This window comes from Podarcis gaigeae (genome assembly GCF_964106915.1).
Source record: "Podarcis gaigeae genome assembly, chromosome: 16".
Taxonomy (NCBI): Eukaryota; Metazoa; Chordata; class Lepidosauria; order Squamata; family Lacertidae; genus Podarcis; species Podarcis gaigeae.
Window position 1 is genome coordinate 5,758,706 of NC_139693.1, and position 13,596 is coordinate 5,772,301.

Sequence of the window (13,596 nt, forward strand, 5' to 3'; positions counted from 1 at the left end):
GACTACAAATCCCATCATTTCTGACTGTTTCCCATAATGGGTGGGGGCTGATGGTAAAGCTGGTTGAAGAACCTCTGGAGGCCCACCATAACATTCTGCACAAAACAGGATGGGTTAGACAAAATTATACCAGCAAGACTGAAATAGAAGTGATTTAGCTGCTTAACTCAAGGAAGGTGGCCTTCCTTGAGGGAATTCTGAAAAGGGGGAATCATCTCTCCTTTGCAGAGGGGGGCCAGAATGTGATACTGGACTAGGCAGGGCACTGGTCTGATCCAGCTCGACTCTTCGATTGTTCTGATTCCATAAAATGGGGAATTTGAGAATTGGTTAGGGGAATGCAGTGATTTCTCCTAGCCCAGCTTCCTAGATGATTTCCACCACTTTCCTGTAGATTACCGTGGAAAATGAGCGGAAACAAATCAAAGCACTGGATGGGTTTGATTCACTAAGGAACGGAGGAAGACCTACAGAATGCAGTGTATGAATGAAGTTATCCCATGGTTGACCTGTATATTCCACCCAGATTATTTTCCTATCTCAAATCCACCACCTCCTGCCGATTACGAGAAGAGTAGTCACATCCTAAGCAATTATCATGCCCACACACTCCTCTGCAGGATGCCAACTTCAAACATTGCTTAGAAAAGTCCTGATGGTTTAGGTGTCAATTCATCAGCAGAACCCTTGGTGAGGCACCCAACTTGAGCGACCTTTGGTTATGCAATGTAAGCTTCAGGTGAGGCTTCCAGCCATAAGACACATCCAGTAGTCACAAGAACATGATATGGCGACAAGCCTGTTGAATGTCAACCAAGGAGAAGGAATGTAGTTCAGTGCTAGAGCACCTGCATTACATTATGAAGCTCGTTGGTTCACTCCCTGGCACCTTCTGGCACCTCCAAGTAGATCATTTTGGATGTCATTTTGGACTCACAACTGTCCTTGGAGGCACAGGTCAAACCTGTGTCCAGGGCAGCTGTTTACCAGCTCCATCTGGTACGTAGGCTGAGACCCTATCTGCCTGCGGACTGTCTCACCAGAGTGTTGCATGCTCTAGTTATCTTCTGCTTGGACTACTGCAATGCGCTCTACGTGGGTCTACCTTTGAAGGTGACCTGGAAACTACAACTAATCCAGAATGCGGCTGCTAGACTGGTGACTGGGAGCAGCCACCGAGACCATATAACACCAGTCTTGAAAGAGCTACATTGGCTCCCAGTACGTTTCTGAGCACAATTCAAATTGTTGGTGCTGACATTTAAAGCCCTCAACGGCCTCGGTCCAGTATATCTGAAGGAGCGTCTCCACCCCCCTCGTTCTACCCGGACACTGAGGTCCAGCACCAAGGGCCTTCTGGCAGTTCCCTCACTGCGAGTAATTACAGGGAACCAGGCAGAGGGCCTTCTCGGTAGTGGCGCCCTCCCTGTGGAACACTCTCCCACCAGATGTCAAAGAGAACAACAACTACCAGATTTTTAGAGACATCTGAAGGCAGCCCTGCTTAGGGAAGCTTTTAATGTTTGATGTATTACAGTATTTTAATATTTTTTTGGAAGCCGCCCAGAGTGACTGAGTAAGCCCAGCCAGATGGGCGGGGTATAAATAATAAATTATTATTATTATTATTATTATTATTATTATTATTATTATTATTATTATCAGGGAGATGCTCTCTGAACCACTGGAGATCCACTGCCACAGTATAGACAAAACTGAGGCTGATGGACCAAGGCTTTGACATAGTGTCAGGGACTGGCAGGACTCTGAGAAGTGTGCACCATGGAAGCGGAGATGGAATCTGACCCAGGAGAGGAGTGCTGTGTTTTGTGGGGAACTGTGCTGGTCAGGAGGCCAGAGTCAGAGGCAGGGGGAGCTTCAGAGCTGGAGGGTGGAGTTCAGGATGGGTTGGAACAAGAGGAGGAAGCAGTAGGTAGTTTTGTCTTGAAGCTGCCACAAGACTCAGCTTCTTTGCTTGTGGGAGGTGTTTTGATCCAGTGGATTCATCCACTATTGCCAAGTCCACCTTTCACCTAAATTTCATGTAAACCTCATAGATATATTGGAGGATATAACGTGATGGTAGAGAATCTGGTTGTCAGTCCTCCAGACGAGCACATTATTCCTGTGACACTTGATCAAATCAGTTGACGGGAAGACTTTGCCAACAGCAAGTGGTCAGGTCACATTGACAAGATGCTAGACACCACTGCAGAACTTAAAACTGATCCTTCATTACCCAACTATCAGTTAGAGAGCATCTTTCTTTCCTTAGTGACAATGTTATAAAGGATGAGTCTATTGATCAAGCATACAGGTATTGGATCACAAAGACCATACAGACAAGAAAACTTCTTGGACAGCTTTTCCAGGACTGTTACTGGAAAATAGGGACACTAGGAGGGTCTGGAATTCTGTGCATTCAGTGAAATTCTAATCCAGACACTCTTGTCGCTCAGATGACAGTGAGGAAAGGAGAGCTGATGTCTGAAAGATCGTTGACTTAAGGGACAGAGATGATGACATTCTGGGAGATCTTTCTGTATGTCTGAGGAAGAGACTTCTCATCAACCTCAGTGCTTCGTTCCTGGTGCAGTAGATAGATCGGTCTGAAAGAGTATATGGACCTCCTTTAACATGCAAACTTACTACAGCAGAAATACAGCAGTTTACTGACAACCCCATGCAAGTTCCACAATGGCTCTGTCATGCTTAGTCTACAGAGAGGTTTGTGAAACAAGTCACAGAAGCAGCAAGCAGGGTGAACACACATGAGAAACATGAGGACTACATCACGCCAACGTACAAGAATGAAGCAAAGCAAGGCTTGATTAATTTTCTTGTTTAAACTTCTTATTAACTGATGTCATTACTTTCTAATGTTTTATGATTATAATGTAATGTTGTATGCTTAGTAGGATACGTTTTATGCAGAGAAACTAATTTTTTATTGCATTGCCTGACATTTTCAAAAGGTAAAATTAAAATGATTGGGTTTTCCAAAAGCAGTGTATATGTGCTTTTTAGTCGAATGTAGATTTATGAAGCTTAAGGTTGTCTAATCATGAAAATAATAGGAGATTATTTGTAAATATATCTTAAGGAAGCTCACTGAAGAAATTTGCAAAAATTATGTTTCACCCATTAAAATGACACACTCTAGTGCTGTGGTCACAAACATGGGGTTCACGCCCCACAGGGGGCAAATTGATTTTATAGCGGGGCAATTCGAGAATGAGTTATTCACAGTTAACGGCCTTTTAGGCTTCCTCCACATGAATAGTTCTCTTTTTGAATAATAAAAATTATATGGGGGGTGGGCATCAGGATTTTAGAGATGCTTAGGTAGGGCAAAGCCAGAAAAAGGTTGGGAACCACTACTCTTGTGTGTCATGACAGAGATGTATAACATTCAGCACGGTCTGAAAAATGAGTCTAGACATAATTTTCTAGAACATTTGGGCACACCAAGGAGCAGAATGTTGGAGGATTCAGGACAGACAATAATGAGACTAATGAGCATATTCACCCAGTGCTTTTCAAGCTGCACTGGCTCCCAGTGGAGTACAGGGTCAGATTTAAGGTGCTGCTTTTGACCTTTAATGCCCTTCATGACCTAGGACCCTCATACCTATGGGACCGCCTCTCCCGGTATGCCCCATGGAGAGCCTCATGGTCTATAAATAGCAACACCCTACTGGTCCCAGGCCCTAAGGAAGTTAGATTGGCTTCTACCAGAGGCAGGGCCTTTTCAACACTGGCTCCGGCCTGGTGGAAAGCTCTGCCTCATGAGACCAGGGCCCTGCAGGATCTGATTTCTTTCCGCAGGGCCTGTAAGACAGAGTTGTTCCGCCTGGCCTTTGGCTTGGAGCCAATTTGATTCCCTCCCTCTCTTTCTTTTTTCTTTTCCTTCTCCTCCTGCGATGAGGCTACATTTTAATATTTTAATGTTGTATTTTAAGTTTGTTTTTAAGTTGTAATCATTCAACTTGCTTTTATTATTGCTTGTAAGCCTCTCTGAGCCTGGCCTTGGCTGGGGAGGGCGGGGTATAAATAAAATTATTATTATTATTATTATTATTATTATTATTATTATTATTATTATTATAGTTACAGAAGTCAATAAGATTTCTGGATAATTGACAAATGTACTTTGTTCTGATCAACAGTTCAAGTGTGTATGTAACAAAGGATGGTGGGTGAGGGTGCTGTTTGCTTGCTTCATATGTTTGGTGGTTAGAGTGCTGGACCAGAACATGAGAGAACAGGGTTCAAATCCTCACTCAACCATGAATTTCATTGGGTGATATTGAGCAAGCCACTGCCTCTCAGCCTAGACTGCTGCATCAACTGATTTTGCAGTCCGATTAGCTTAAAAATATAACTGCAATTTAATGAAGTGTATTTAAGACAAAAAACGTTATTTTATTTGCGAAGGTGTGGCAAGAGTCAACGAGAACCATGGCCAACTCATCCTAGTTTTCTCGTCATCGTCTTCTTGTCTGAGTTGTGCAAGGACAACACTGAGACTGAGGATGCTCACAGGGTGTGTGAATGCCCCCTGGACTTGTTGTAAGTAGGACAATAGGCAGATGGAGGCTGGATGAGGACAAACTGAGGTTGTTGACCTAATGCAGCAGCTTCCACTGGGCTTAGAGGAGGGCGGGGGCTCTAATTCTTTCCCCCCCTGGACTTATGGAGGAGTTCAGGGGGCAAAGCAAGTTTTTTTTCCTTTAGTGAGCAACAGACTCCAAGCATAATTGGATTTGAACCAAGGGCCTTTGTAGCCTCTTCCTTCCAGTTCACTTCACCTAAACGTCTCCCACAGTTGGAGAACAAGAGTGTTATAGAGATAAGACTTTGGCATGAATGGGTTAGTGAGCTCTGATCCACAAGTATTACATTTACCTGTATGGATATTCTATCTAAAACTATTTGCTGACAAAGAATCATCTTCGAAACAGTTGATTCAATCTGGATATACTGTCTTGGACATCATCCATTGAAAGGCGTTGTGGTGTTCCCTGCCAGCAATTCATTTCATTGACTGCTTCTTGGTTATGGACTGATATAGATCTTACAGTGGTACCTCAGGTTAAGAACTTAATTTGTTCTGGAGGTCTGTCCTTAACCTGAAACTGTTCTTAACCTGAAGCACCACTTTAGCTAATGGGGCCTCCTGCTACTGCTGCGCCGCTGGGGTGCAATTTCTGTTCTCATTCTGAAGCAAAGTTCTTAACCCGAGGTAATATTTCTGGGTTAGTGGAGTCTGTAACCTGAAGCGTATGTAACCCAAGATACCACTGTATTTTGAAGTTGATGAATTGTAAATTTTGGATGACATTCTACTACTAGTAATAATACATTTACTATATTCATTAGCCATGTGTTGCGATTGTATTTGAGCAGGTTATATAGAGGTTTGTTTTTGTCACTATGGGTTCCCTTTAGGCCAAGGATAACCAATACAGTGCTCTTCAGGTGTTGAGGACCACAACCCGCAACAGTGCCAACTGGCATGGCCAATAGTTAGGAACGATGAGAAATGTAGCCCAAGGCATATGGAGGCCACCACATTGGTGACCCCTGGTATTAGTCCTGGTGCTGTAGGATCTACTTGGTGGGCTCCCACCTGCCAATCTCAGGTTTATTGGGACCCTGATCCATCTCAGAGTCAGAAACTCAGTTCAGTTCCTTAGACAGAGCTAAGGTTAGAGAGTTATATCCTTTAGCTTGGTGGTCTGGTCACTGAAGGATTCTGGGATCACGACAAATTCCATTAATCTACTCATCTCTGGAATAAACACTTTAACTGTTGTTACCCAGGGTAGAGTGTCATAAGAACATGAGAAGAGCCTGCTGTCCCATGTAGACCAATATTCTGATCTTACAGTACCTAACTAGATACCTATGGCAACCCTGGAAGCAGGACCTGTGGCTCCATGCAACTGGTATTTTTTTAAAAAATACTGCTTCCTACTGTCAATGAAGCCCATGGTTAAAGGGTAGGAATCAATGTACCATGAGTACATCTTGGGCATAAACATATAGATAGAAGAGCAGAAAAACTCAACCACACAGATTTCTTGGTTTGCAAGTAACTTTTAATGAGTTTTCAATAAAGAAGTCTGAACATTTACATTATTCACATTGGGGAATTTCAGCCAATTATGGTTTGCAAGAAGAAAAGGGAATATGCAAGAAGTGATGATAATAATGGAGTATTTCAACTATCCTTGAAGGCATCTACTTCAGCTTCTGGGGGAAGACTTTCTGTTGACTTTGTTGTCCACCACAGCATCCGCCGCCACTGCTGCCACCACAGCACCCACCACCTCTGCTGCCGCCGCAACATCCGCCACCGCTACTGCCGCCACAACATCCACCGCTGCTCTGACTCTGCTGAGAGGAAACCACACTGCGGCTGCCACCACAACATCCCCCGCCACTGCGGCTGCCACCGCAGCACCCACAGCCTCTACCACCGCAACAGCAGCAGCTTCCTCTTTGTTGTTGTTGGCTCATCTTTTCTGTGGATTGGATAACCCTTGGGGAAGAGAGAAAGTGATAGAGATTGACATCATTTGGGGGCTCAAAGACAGCAGAACCTTTGAAGTCGAAGGGATTTGGTGGCCCTCCAGAAGTTGCTGGATTATAATTAAACATGCTCTCTGACCATTTGCCGGGGTCACTTGGGCTGATGGGAACTGAATTCCAGGTATAACTGGAGGAAAAAGGTCTGCGGGGAATTCAAATTTATGTTATGCTATGGAATTTCCTACAAGCAACACAACATTTATAGGTATTCTCTGCCACTACCAACCTAAACCTCCCAGAGAAACCTATATCAATACATATACTAAGAGATATCAGGACCTGAGCTGTAGCTCAGCGCATCTGCTTGACATGCCAAAGGTCCCCATTTCAATCTCTGGCATCTCCTGGTAGAACAGTGAGAGATGCTTGCACAAAACCCTGGAGAGCTACTATCAATCAGTGTAGGCAATACTGAGCTATATTGTCCAATGGTCTGATTCCATGGAAGGAAGCATCTTGTATTCCTGGCTTCTTATGTTCTGATGTTTCTATGTTTTTATTCCTGCATTGGAGGAGATTGGACAAGATGACTCTTGGTGTACCTTCTAACTCTACAATTCTATTATCCTAAAAATTCAAATAAATTACACAAAGGTTCCTCCATATACAGTGGTACCTCTACTTACAGATGCAATCCGTTCCGGGGTGCCGTTCGCACCCTGAAAAGTCCGTAAGTGGAGCGCTGCTTCTGTCTGTGTGTGTGACGTGATAGAGCGCTCCTGCGCATGCACGAAGCACACAGATTGCGCATGCGCAAAGTGGCAAACTCGGAAGCAAACACTTCTGGGTTTGCCACATTCGTAACTTGAAAAAATACAACGTGAAGCAAACACAACTCGAGGTATGACTGTATATCTATGCAAATATATAATCTGATCAAAGCACTGAATAGCTCTATGTCCTTTATGAAGAACTATCTGTTGGCAGGACCTCACATGCTTTGCAAGTAGAAGGTTTCACATTTGAAGTCTCCAATTGAAAGGACAGACCAGTCTTTCCCCCAGCTTGGGGAAAAAGTTTGGACTACAGCTCCCTTCAGTCCCATTAGTCAGCCTGGCCAATGATCAGGAATGGTGGGTGTTGTAGTTCAAAACATCAGTAGCCCACCGGTTTGTGGAAACATGGGATAGACCATTGCCTGGCACCTTGGAGAGCCGCTCCTAGTAGGCAAGATGGACCAATGGTCTGATCAGTTATAGCTACCTGGGCTGCTAGAAAAATTGTTCCATGATGGAACAAATGCACCGCATGCAGTGGAGACCTGTTGGATCAGGCCAAGGACCCATCTGGTCCAGCATCCTGTTCCCATGGTGGCCAATCAGATTCAAGCAGGAAGACCACAGGCAGGGCATGGAGTTAAACACTCACTCTCACTGATTTGAACATAAGAAAAGTCCTACTATTCACATAGTGGCCATCCTGATGCACATTGGAGGCTTGCTGTCAAATGTTGAGTACAAGAGTGCTCTCCCCACCTGTGATTTGCAGCAAGTGATATTCAGAAGTATACTGCCTCAGAGAGTGGAAGGAGAACATCATTATTGTGGCTAGTAGGCACTGATAGCTTTTTCCTCCATGAGTTTATCTAATCCCCTTTTAAAGTCATCCAAGTTGGTGACCACTACGACTTCTTGTGCTTTTATCCTGTATTTTTATGTTGTGAGATCTTTGGATGAAAGGCAGTATATTAATAATAATAATAATAATAATAATAATAATAATAAGGTAAAGGTAATGGGACCCCTGACCGTTAGGTCCAGTCGTGACCGACTCTGGGGTTGCAGCGCTCATCTCACTTTATTGGCCGAGGGAGCCGGCGTACAGCTTCCGGGTCATGTGGCCAGCATGACTAAGCCACTTCTGGCAAACCAGAGCAGCACATGGAAAAGCTGTTTACCTTCCTGCCAGAGCGGTACCTATTTATCTACTTGCACTTTGACGTGCTTTTGAACTGCTAGGCTGGCAGGAGCAGGGACCGAGCAACGGGAGCCTCTCGGGCATTCAAACTGCCGACCTTCTGATTGGCAAGTCCTAGGCTCTGTGGTTTAACCTACAGCGCCACCCGCGTCCCTAATAATAATAAAAAATAATATCTAATTCCATAGTTTAACTATGCACTGTGTGAAGAAGGACTTCCTTTAGCCACTGAAAAATCCACAGCATCTCCAGGGTTTTGAACTTCTAAGAACGCTTCTCCCTGCATCTGATAGACCCATTAATAGCTAGGAGGTCCTCCTACTCACCTATCGATCACCGAGTCAAGCGTTGGTCAAGTCAGGTGTCGTTGAGCGAATGAGAAGAGCTTGAGATAAAGGACCTTTTATAGCATCTCCCAATGCCCTCTTTCAGAAATGGTGATGAGTTCTGAGAAGGCCCATTGGCTCTCGCGGCATCCAATGCCTGGCCTTAATGACACAACCATTTACATTAATTGTGCTGACTGACGAGAGATGGTTATCTCCAGTTACTGAATAACGTGTGGGTTTCTCTTGGTGAATTCTTCACGCCACTCTATAACGATGTAATTGACAGCTTAATGCACAGCTTGCATATGTCCTGAAGCCTTTCACATCTGTTCCTCTGAAATCATAAATTCCAGCACTTTGGGATGGGATGACAAATTACCCTTGCAATGTAAGTAAAGGTAAAGGTGCCCCTGCCCGTATGGGCCAGTCTTGGCAGACTCTAGGGTTGTGCGCTCATCTCACTCTATAGGCCGGGAGCCAGCGCTGTCCGCAGACACTTCCGGGTCACGTGGCCAGCGTGACAAGCTGCATCTGGCGAGTCAGCACAGCACACGGAACGCCGTTTACCTTCCCGCTGGTAAGCGGTCCCTATTTATCTACTTGCACCCGGGGGTGCTTTCGAACTGCTAGGTTGGCAAGCGCTGGGACCGAATGACGAGAGTGCACCCCGCCACGGGGATTCGAACCGCCGACCATGCGATCGGCAAGTCCTAGGCGCTGAGGTTTTACCCACAGCGCCACCCGTGTCCCCTACCCTTGCAATGTAGTAAGGGGAAAATATATTTGAGCTTTGGGAAGGATATATCTTCAGGGACCTAGGACAGAGCTTGGAAACAGAATTCCAATAAGAACATAAGGAGACTGCTGGCTCAAGTCAAAGGCCCACCTAGCCCAATTCTTGTTCTTACAGTGGTCTCCCAGGTGCCACAGTGGGAAAACTGCAAGCAGGACTTGAACACAAGTGCAGTTTCCTCTCCTGTGCTTTCCAGCAACTGGAATCCAAAAGCATTACAGTGGTACCTCAGTTTTTGAACATCTCAGAAGCCAAACGTTTCAGTTTTTGAATGCCAAAAACCCAGAAGTAACTGCTTCGGTTTTCGAAAGCTTTTCAGAAGTCAAACGTACCATGCGGCTTCTGTGTTGAGTTTTCTGTAAGTAAATGCTTCCGGAAAGTAAATGCTTCAGTTTTTGAACATTTTGGAAGCCGATTGGTCTTCCAGAAGGGATTACGTTCCAAAACCAAGGTACCACTGTACTGCTTTCAACAGTGGAGGCAGAGCATAGCCACCTTAGCTGGTAGCTTGTTGTTGTTGTTTCTGCTATGAAGAAAGCTTGTGATGTCTGGGACTTTTTAGTTTAGAGAACAGGTGAGTAAGAGGGAATATGATAGAATTTTATAAAATTATACACAGCATGGAGAGAGTGTATAGGGAAAAGTGTTTCTTCTTCTCTCATGATGCTAGATTTCATGGACATACAATGAAACTGAATGTTAGAAGAGCCAGGACAGATTAAAGGAAGTGCTTCATGCAGTTAAACTATGGAACTCCCTCCCACAGGAGGCAGTGATGGCCAACCAACTTGCCCAAAAAGGATTAGACTAATTCATGGAGGAGAGGGCTATCAATAGCTACTGCACATGGCTTTGTATGTTTTTATGCATTGTGATTTGCTGTTGTTTTTATTGATTATAGATTAGTAATTATTTATTGTAATTGATAAGTTGAATTATGATTTGCTAATATTTAATTTCACTGTTTACCACTGGATTCTAATGGACTTTTGAATATTGCTTTATTTCATATAAATTGTTTATTTAAAAGTTATTGTGATTTTTTATATTGGATCAGATTGTTACTATTAATGTTTGATGTTTGATTTTTATGTGTGTCGGAAGCCCCCTAGAGTGACTGGGGCAACCCTGCCAGATGGGTGGGGTATAAATAATAAATTATTATGATTATTATTATTATTATTATTATTAATTATTATTATTATTATTATCCATGATGGCTATGGCAATGCTTCTAACTACCAGTTCCTGGAAACCACAGGAGTGGAGAGTGAGCTTCTGCTCAGATCCTGTTATGGGCCTCCCATAACATCTAGGTGAGGCATCTAGGTGGCCACTGTGGAAAAAAGGATTCTGGACTACATGAGCCATTGGCCTGATCCAGCCAGCGGTGGAGGAAGCCTCTCAGGCACCTGGGGCGAATTGCCCATAGGGGCTGGGAGAACCGCCCATAGGGACAGGAAGTGTGGCACCCATAAGGAAGGGGTACGCTGCGGGGCCTCAGCCTCCCTACAGCTGGGGGGGAAGGCAGTGGGTGGACAGCATGGAGTCTGTAGGCGCCGTAGACGTGTGGCTCAAGTGCGCTGCAGGCCCCGTGGTGAGTGCTGCCCGCCATTTTGTCAACCCTCTCAGTGGGGACACCCGGGGCAGCTGCACCTACCGCACCCCCTTGCTACGCCCCTGGATCCAGCAGCCTCTTCTTATGCAATCATGTTCTTCACATCTATTGAGAAGAAAAGGGGCTTCCTTACGGGAACTGTATAGGGCTTTATACATCTCCCACATGCCAATCAATCGATGTCACAGTGAAACCAGGTGACCCAAAAGAAAGCAAACCGAAATCCTTCGTGGGAGCAACTTGAGCCAGGTCTTTAGAAGATCTTTTCCTTCTCTGACTTCAATGCAATACTTGCACTTGCAGCAAGCCCCAAAGCCAGTCTCCACCTGCCCCACACCTGACATGGAGGTGTGGGGAGGTGAGTCTAGTGTGGCAACTGGGGATATGGCAATTGGAATCCATTTTTTTAAATTGCATTTTTGAGACAGAGACAGAAAAGAAAAACACACACCCCACATCCCCTTCCCTCCACCCCCCAGTTGCACAACTTTCATATGAATCTCAACATACAACTATACTTCCCTTCCACCCTTTTCTTGTTTTTTTTCTTTTTCTTTTATATCACATATTCCAAATTTTTAATCTTCAAATTTCTTCCTCTGTTAAATTCTGTTAATATCTATTCTGCTGGATTTACTGAAGACCTGCTAGGTTATTTACTTGTTTATACTGGTTCTTATCTTAAAAATTTCAATAAACATTTTCCAATCCTCCTTATATTCTTTATCAGCCTTTTCTCTTATCCTCTCCGTTATACCTGCCAATTCAGCATATTAAGCATTTTAAACGGCTACTGTTCCTTGGTGGGTACCATTCTTGTTCTCCACCTTTGTGCCAATAAGACTCTAGCTGCAATTGTGGCATAAATAATAAATTATTTTGTTTTGGGGGGACTTCTGTTGTTACCCTTCCCAAAAGAAGTGCCAATTGGAATCCATTTGTTTGGCCTCCTAGTTCCATGAAAATGTATATTTTGGGCAATTAACATATGTTTTAAAGGTCAGAGGTGAACGGAACAAGAAGGTAGAACCTGATATTGGTAGGTAAGAACAGGGGAGCTCTCTTGAAGCGCTTAGGTAACTCTTGTGCTTAGGGCTGAGGCATAAAAGGTAAAGGTAAAGGGACCCATGACCATTAGGTCTAGTCGTGAACGACTCTGGGGTTGCAGTGCTCATCTCGCTTTATTGGCTGAGGGAGCCAGCATACAGCTTCCGGGTCATGTGGCCAGCAGGACTAAGCCGCTTCTGGTGAACCAGAGCAGTGCACAGAAATGCTGTTTACCTTCCCGCCAGAGCGGTACCTATTTATCTACTTGCACTTTAACGTGCTTTTGAACTGCTAGGTTGGCAGGAGCAGGGACTGAGCAATGGGAGCTCACCCTGTCGCGGGGACTCGAACCGCCAACCTTCTGATCAGCAAGTCCTAGGCTCTGTGGTTTAACCCACAGCGCCACGCATATTGGGCTTAAATTAGAGCATTTAAAGATAGTGTTTTGTCTGGAAGAGAGAAAGAGAGAAACATATTCACATGTTTGGTGATTGGGACAGGCAGGAGATCTAAGGATGAAGCAAAATAATGTCAAATTCTATCTCAGCCTGATTATGGAAAATGTCAAGCGATGAAAAATACATTTTGGGGTTTATGTAGAGCAGTGGGGAGGAGATGCACTGTTTCTTCCTCTGGCCCCCTCCTGGACCTATGTTTAATTAAATCAAACCAATGTTTAATACAAATAAGATAAACATTAGCCTCACTACCGAACAAATCCAGGTGGTGTGGGGCGATTCCTGAATTTCCTCATGGCAAGGCAAGCTGACTGGGGGCCCCTAGATTGGTGCCATGAGTTCGATGGAATTCTGTGGGAACAGTCCTAGTTTCTACACCCCATGAAAGGGGAAAAGGGAAGGGTCAAAAGGCAGGAATTGGGGTATGAATGGTGAAGTGCCCATGGTGGAGGAAGGGGACATCTTTAGCTATGCTTCAAGCAGACCATCTATAGGAGTCATCAAGATGTAAGCGGGATTCAAGCAAAACAGCAAGTCTCTCCACCTGTAGTTTTCAGCAACTGGTATTCAGAAACTTTACATCCGAGGCAGAGCTAATAACCATGGATAGTCTAATCCTCCATGAATTTATCCAAACCTCTTTCTAAACCATCCAAGGCGGTGTTCAACACTGCTAGCTTTGGGAATGAGTTTATCTCTACAAATTTTCTTTAATTTGTCCTGAATTTTCCAGCGTTCAGCTTCGTTGGATGTCTGTGAGTTCTAGTGTTTTGAGAGAGGGAGAAGAGCTTTTCTCTATCCACTTTCTTTATGCCGTGCATTTTTTTTAAAAAAAAT

General features: G+C 44.4%; 1 long non-coding RNA gene across 1 annotated transcript; it reads right to left on the reverse strand.

Moving 5' to 3' along the window:
- Nucleotides 1-6,082: 6,082 nt before the first annotated feature.
- Nucleotides 6,083-8,990, reverse strand: LOC310833489. Its single transcript, XR_014558703.1, has 2 exons — nucleotides 8,841-8,990; nucleotides 6,083-6,547 (listed from the first exon to the last, which is right to left on the reverse strand). It is a non-coding gene; the product is annotated as an uncharacterized lncRNA (long non-coding RNA).
- Between the last annotated feature and the right edge of the window lie 4,606 nt (nucleotides 8,991-13,596).